Here is a 7,631-nt window from a genome sequence, read left to right on the forward strand (position 1 = left end):
TGAGGTGAAGACCCATAGATGTTGTGCCTCGTACATAACGTAGGATGCGCTTGAGTAGAGCAAAGTCCGAGATAGTGGGAGAATGCATTCGCTGGCACACGAAATTGACTGAGAATTGCAGATCTGGTCGAGTAATGGTCAGGTACTGTAGTTTACCAGCAAGACTTCGAAAGTACGTCGGGTCGGAGAATGACTCAGAACCATTAGGCGTCTTGTCAAGTTGAAGAGGTAATGGTGTGGGCATAGGATTGCAGGTCGACATACCTGCTTGGTATAGAATATCTTCTGCATACTTTCCTTGGTGCAGAAATATCCCGGAAGAGTGATGCTCCACTTGAATCCCAAGGAAGTAATGGAGTGTACCAAGGTCTTTCATCGAGAACTTAGTGTTAAGAGCTTCAATGAGAAATTTAAACTGATCAGGGTTGCTGCCAGTGAGAATAATATCATCGACATAGAGTAGTAGTACCATCGTTATCCCATTTCGATGATAAACAAAGAGTGATGGGTCAGCCGAGCTGCAAGCAAAACCATATTCTAGAAGGAAGACACTGAACTTGTCGAACCAAGCTCGTGGAGCCTGCTTAAGACCATAGATCGCCTTATCGAGTTTGCATACATAGGTAGGATGATTTGGATCTTCAAAACCAGGGGGTTGCATCATATATATGTCTTCATGTAGATCACCATAAAGAAATGCACTTTTAACATCAAGTTGAGTGACTGACCAGTTTTTTGCTGTTGCAACACCAAGTACAGCTCTAATTGTGGCTGATCTGACCACAGGACTGAAAGTTTCATGATAATCAGTACCTTCTTCTTGATGAAATCCCTTAGCCACCAAACGAGACTTGAACTTGTCAATGGTACCGTCAGCGTTGAGTTTTAAGCGGTGAACCCATTTGCAGCCTATAATATTCATGTCTGGGGTTGCAGGAACAAGATGCCAAGTTTGAAGAGCATGTTGATCTTTTATTTCAGTTTCCATTGAATCAGCCCATCTTGGATCTTTGAGAGCCTCACTGATTGTCTTGGGTTCTGCTGGATAGGCAGGATTAGTGTGCAGAAGGTAACGTGTATTGGGCTTGAATGTTCCAGCCTTTGATCTTGTAGTCATAGGATGCACATTGATAGAAGCCTCATGTTCTTGTTCTGCAGCTACATCAGTCTCAAAAGGTGGGTCAGATGTAGCATCATTGTCATCAGTTTCACCAGGATCACCATTTGCCACAAGTATATCTGATGAAGTTTGTTGAAAAGACGTAGCCGGTGGAGAAAGAGACGTCAATGTGGGGACATAAGGCTCAGTCTGAGTTGTTTTTGGTCTGAAAGAGGCTGACTGCCACGCTTTAAGAAGAGGAGTGGAGTATTCAGGAACCAAGTGCTTGAATTTTTCAGTGAAAGGCAGACAATCTTCATTAAAAATAGCATGGCGACTAATATAAACACGCCCTGTTGGAGGATATAGGCAGCGATAACCTTTGTAGGCAGCATTATATCCCAGAAAGACACATTGCAGAGACCTTGGCTCAAACTTGTGGGCAGTATATGGTCGTAAGCAGGGGTAACAGGCACAACCAAATACTCTTAGAGATGTGTAGTCAGGTTCTTGTTGATGCAACATTTGATAGGGAGTTTTAAAGTTCAGAGCTGCAGCTGGAAGTAAGTTGCTGAGATAATTTGCAGTAAAGAAGCTCTCCACCCAGTACTGAAGCGGGACTTGACTGTGAAAGAGCATAGATAGGCTGAGTTCTATGAGATGCCTATGTTTACGTTCTGCCACACCATTTTGTTGGGGTGTGTGTGGACAAGAAATCTGTTGTTTAATGCCACATTCGACCAAGTGAGTTTTGAACTGATTGCTCGTGAATTCTCCTCCACCATCACTTTGGAACACTTTTATTTTCTTATTGAATTGATTCTCGACTAAACTCTGAAATTGTTTAAACACACCAAAGAAATCTGATTTAAACTTTAAAGGATAGAACCAGCTGTATCTGGAATAGTCATCCACAAAAACCACATAAAACTTGAAACTTTGTACAGAAGTAACAGGTGCTGGACCCCAAAGATCGCAGTGAATTCGAGCAAGTGGTTCTAAAGTGAATGAACCAGAAACTGAAAAAGGTAAACTAAAGCTTTTTCCCATTTGGCAAGGTTCACAAAGGGAATTTCTTCTGCTCTTATTTATTGAAATAGCCTTGCTGTTGTGAAGGTGCTGAAGAACCTGAGTACTAGCATGTCCTAGACGATGATGCCAGATGAGAAGATCAGTGGCTTGTTGTCTAGTTGAGTAGAATGCTTTGTAGTTCTGGTTCTCCAGCACATAGAGACCATTACGCCTTGGCCCCTTGGTGAGAACCTTCTTTGTTTCCAGATCCAAGATGTATACCTTATGAGAATCAAAGAACACGCCACATGGGTAATCTTCACATAACTTAGAGACAGATAATAAGGGTTTTTGGACAGATGGGCAAACCAGAATGTCATGCAAAGGTAGACTACCTGAGGAAACAGAGAGGTTTGCGGACCCAACATGTGTGATAGGAAGACAGTTACCATCTGCTGCCATTATTGTTTCTGACCCGTTGTAAGGGGTTAAAGAATTCAGACCAGCTGTAGTTGATGTGACATGTGCAGTGGCTCCTGAATCCGGATACCATTCCTGTCCTGAAGTTTCAGAGACTTGGAGAGCTGCTAAGGCCTGAGGTAAGTTGTCGTTTTGATAATTGGTGTCAAAGCGATTCCAACAGCGAAGAGCTGTATGTCCCATTCTCCCACATATTTGACATATGGGCCTCTGAGTAGCAGAAGTCGTGTGATTGTTTTGTCCAGTAGAAACTGATTGTTGGTGAAAGCCTCTCCCACGCGAGGAGTAACCACCACGACCTCTGTTTGAGCCAAATCTGTTTGAGTAAGATCCTCTTCCTCTGTGGTTATGGCTCGTTGTAGTGTAGTTTGATGGAGGGTCAGCTTCAGACTTTTGAGTTTGAAAGGCCATGTGGGGTGAAACTGCAGATGAATCATCATACGAAGTCAGGCGACTATCATAACCAGCTACCTCTGAGACCACATCATTAAAGGTAGGTGCCGGTGTACGAGACAAAGAGTGTTGTACTACTGCACAGACAGGATCATATTCTCGGCCAAGACCATTCAAAAAGTTGAAGATTTTCATAGATTCTTCAACAGGGTGACCAATAGAGCTGAGCTGGTCACAAATAGTTCTGAACTCACGACAATATTCTGTAAATGTCTTTCCCCTTTTTGAAACCAGTTGTAAGTTACGACGGAGTTCAAACACACGAGCAAGAGAGCTACGATTGAAGTTTTCTGCTAGTGTCCTCCAGATCTCTTGAGACGTAGAGAGACCCACAACATACCCAAGTACTTCTTCAGAGAGTGTGCCGAACAGCCAAGAACGAACCAGATGATCTGAGCAGAGCCAAGCTTCGTAGCGGGGATTGGGTACTTCCGTGGATGTAGTTCCCGCAATAACAGAGATGGTTGCAGGTGGTTGTTTTTCTCGTCCATCCACAAACCCAAGAAGCTTTTGACTGGTGAGGAGAGATTCGAGTTGCAGTTTCCACAGCAAGTAATTTCGGTCGGTGAGCTTGATTGTTACTGCACTTGCGACATGAACTTGGCTAGGAAGCGGATAAGGATCGAGGCTAGGCTCCATTATACCTGTTAAGGTGTTAGGAGCTCTGATACCATGAGCGAGTTATAAAGAAAAAGTGATTGTTAAGAACTTGTGTTATTATTATTTACGCACACACTTTACAGACAACGTGAAGCTCTGTTTTATAGAGCTTGGAAAGACAAAAGAGATTTGGAGAGAGAGACACAGATACGAGAGAGATTTTGAGAGAGAAAAAAAAGATTTGCTACAGATTTGATCTTATCCTTCTTGAAGCTTGACGAATGGGCTTGAGCGTTGTTCGACTGGAGCTGAGCCCACCTGGCGTTTAACATCTTCAGCCTGCACTTGCTCTCCTATAAACTGCAGAGAGTTCGTTGATGGTTTGTTGTAACTTACATCTTTACGTTTGTGTAAATAACGATTGCTACAATTGTACCTCTTATAATAAAATGATTGTCTCCTATTCATGTTCTTGACATGTTAAGAACAATGTGAAAGAGGACATTATGTTGGAGGCGGGTTTTATCCTACTTCATACCCGGTCCGAGAATCCGGTCCAGTAGCATTAAGGTCAGAAAAACGATAAAAAGCCCGTTAAGGTTCAAAGACCATGTTGAGCTGAAGAGAAGATCTAGGCCGAGCTAGATATATTCAAACCAACACATAAGGGCGGTCAAAGCAATAAATACAGTTATCAAAGCACCTGATATACGCCGGAGATCACTCCACCATTACGATCTCCCTCGTCTAACACCTATAAAAAAAGAGACCATGAGAGAGAAGAAGGGCATCCAATTTTCTTCCGTAATAGACTTTATTCTCAATACTTATATATTCTATTTAGTTCTTAATATGGGACCCTTGACCAGGCTGTAAACGATATGTATGGCAGAACTCCTATATCCATTGCATCGATGTCCACCTGGAATTCCTTATGAGCTTGAAACCATATATCCTGATCTGCCTCGAAACCAACTATCCCCCTTGCTGATAGCTCGTCAATCAGACCAGTCTGAGCAACCATCAGGGACATCAACAAGGCGCTCTTCTGAACAACCTCGGAGTCGACCAGAGTCCTCATGATCTTGTCAAAACAAATCTTGTACTTCTCAACAACCGCTTGACGAGCTCTCTTTTCCGACCTCTGGATCTCCTTCGCCTTCGTCACAACCAGCTTCTAAAGCTCTTCCTCATGAGCAGGGCCGGCTCAAGATAATAGTGGGCCCTTGGGCAAAATTTTTTTTTTACATGTATATATGAATAATTTAAAAATTTTGGGCCCCTGTCCCTAGTTATTTTTTAAAAAATTGGACCCCTCTTTCATACTATTTTTGTTAAAAACTGTTTGGGCCCTGGGGCCCACGCCCCCTTGCCCCATGCCCTAAGCCGGCCCTGCTCATGAGCCTCTACCCCCAGCGTAAGCGGATTGCCGAGCTGCTCTTTCTCCTGGCATGCGTCTGCTAGATCTTTCATGAGAGCGGCTTCACGCTGCTCAGTTGTGATATTAGCCTATACCCCTTCGCACTTCACTCATAAATATCATACCCAGTAAAAATTTGCTCCGATAAACAAAGATCGTCAGCCAAGCGAATCTCTTGGTGAATACACAGACAAGCCTCCCTCATCAGGCAAGGGAGTGTTAACTAGAAACTCAAAAAGAAATGGTGTACTCGCCCTTTCAAGTAAAAGCAGAACCCGAAAATCCGAACCGATCCACTCCATAAAAGGTAAATCCGAACAGAAGCCAAAATAATATTCGATTGTTTTACAGTATTTTGGGTTTTGTGTTTTCTCCGAACTGAACCCGAATCCAAACGAATATCCAAATAAACTATTTTTGATAATTAGTCAAATATTGAGAATTTTATGTTTTGACAATTGCATTTAAAGTTTGATTATAATTATTTTTTCTTCAAAAGTCCCAAAACTATTTTTTAAGTTTAATTGATGTTTCATGTGTTAATAGAGTTGTTAGTTGTTAATTTTAACTTGTATATGTTTTTTCGTTCCTAACAACCACATTATGCCATCAAGCCTTTGTTAATGTAACTAGAGATTTTACCCGGGATACGTCTGGGTTTATTCAAATAATGTTGTATTTAATATCTATATTACAATATATTATGTATATGTTATAAAATATAAATAGTAAACTGAATTCGAATCAGTAAAACTTACAATTTTTCCACTATCTAAAATATGTATAGGATGGTAAACAAATGTGAAATGAATAATTTTTTTTGCTAAACCTTAGTAATTCTCCAAAATATATTTTATTACATATTTAGGTTATTAAGAAAATATATTTTTAATCTCCACATCACATATTTCTTTGTTATATGTATTATTTATATCATATTTATATTTTTATTTATATGCAATTTAATCTTTTATAATATATTTTCTGACGATTATAATCAATTTTTTACAATTATATAATAAGTAAGGCTAATTTAAATACTCATTGCTTTAAATTAAAAAAACTTTTAAAAATGTTGTATGCCTTAAATACACTGAAAATTCTATAAAATATTATTATTACTATATTTTTTGTCAGGAATTATTATTACTATATTATTGTATTAGTTATAAACAAAAATATCTTAAAATCTAGCTATAGTTAAAATATTATTCTGGATTAAAATTCAGTGTAAAATGATAATCAAACTATTCTAAATATATCACTATTTATTTAAATTTTATTATTATATATTAGTTTGTTTTAAAATTACTATTTTTTAAACTACAATCAGGTTAATGCTGTTATTAAAAATGAATTTTATATACTAATTAGGGGAATTTTGAATATATTTTCAGTCCAAAACTATGATCCAAAAACATTATTATCTTATTATTTTTTTCACGTCCAGTAAAAACATTCAACAATCTTGTACTAATATCACAAATTAAAAATAAAAATGATTTCTAATTCGATATAGTCTTATTATTTTAATTTCCATTTAAAAAATTAGTGATTTAGACGATTAGTTTTTTTCTTACTTCGAGTCTTTAATATTTGTTTTCGTGAACACCATATACTATGTTGATTTTTAATCTTTCTTTATTCTTTTGTGAACAGAAGTTTTAAAACGTTTGTTGGTCGTTATTGTTTAATGTGGTATTAGTTTGTCTTCTTTAATGATTTTTTCAAATTTCCTTAATCCTATACAAATCTTAATTGCCTTTTCCAAGAAAGATGGAGCTCTATCAACAATTTCCAGAGCAAGTAAAACTGGTCTTACAAAGACGGTTAATCTTGTAGGTGTATTTAGAGAGAAGGCCAAAGCTCATTAACTGATTTTTCCTTTTTATCTTGTGTGGTTCATCTCTTTCATTCTACTTCTCTTTGTTAAAGTCTAAGTCTTTCTTTTGTTAGTTTCTTTGCGATTGTTTAAATACCTAAATTAAAGATTGTACATTTAGATCAAAGATGTAATTCCGGTTAAAGGCCAAGTAATGTAAAGAGTACATAGAACACCGCAATAAACTAACATGATGGAATTGAGACAAAACACAAGTACATAATTTCTCACGATAATAATATGATCATGTTCTGCATATTACAATTCCAAACTATATCACAAGTAATTTTTCGACATGATTTACTCACTGAGCTAGTTTGTGTCTCTTTGTCCTCTCTAGCGCACCCAAAGCCTTGGCTACCATTTTCAACATCTTCTTTTGCTTCTTTACCGTCTTCTTCTCTCTTTCTGGCACATCCTCCAAATACAGCCTCATGGACTTCTTTATGAGCAATCACTACTTTGTCTTCTTCAACAAATTCACCATCACACTTCAGGAAATTCAGTACCTTCCACATTCCATGTCACCGGCTCACAAACCCCAATTTTCTTGCACCATCTTTTGATGTAACTGTGGTAGACATTGGGGACATGAGCTGCCTCTTCAAAACTGCAATTTCATCTTCTAACAAACCTGCTTTATTCAGCTAGTACTTTGCATCCTCCACATCTACTATCTCGCCTTT

Source organism: Brassica napus, chromosome A9, assembly GCF_020379485.1.
Source record: "Brassica napus cultivar Da-Ae chromosome A9, Da-Ae, whole genome shotgun sequence".
Lineage (NCBI taxonomy): Eukaryota > Viridiplantae > Streptophyta > Magnoliopsida > Brassicales > Brassicaceae > Brassica > Brassica napus.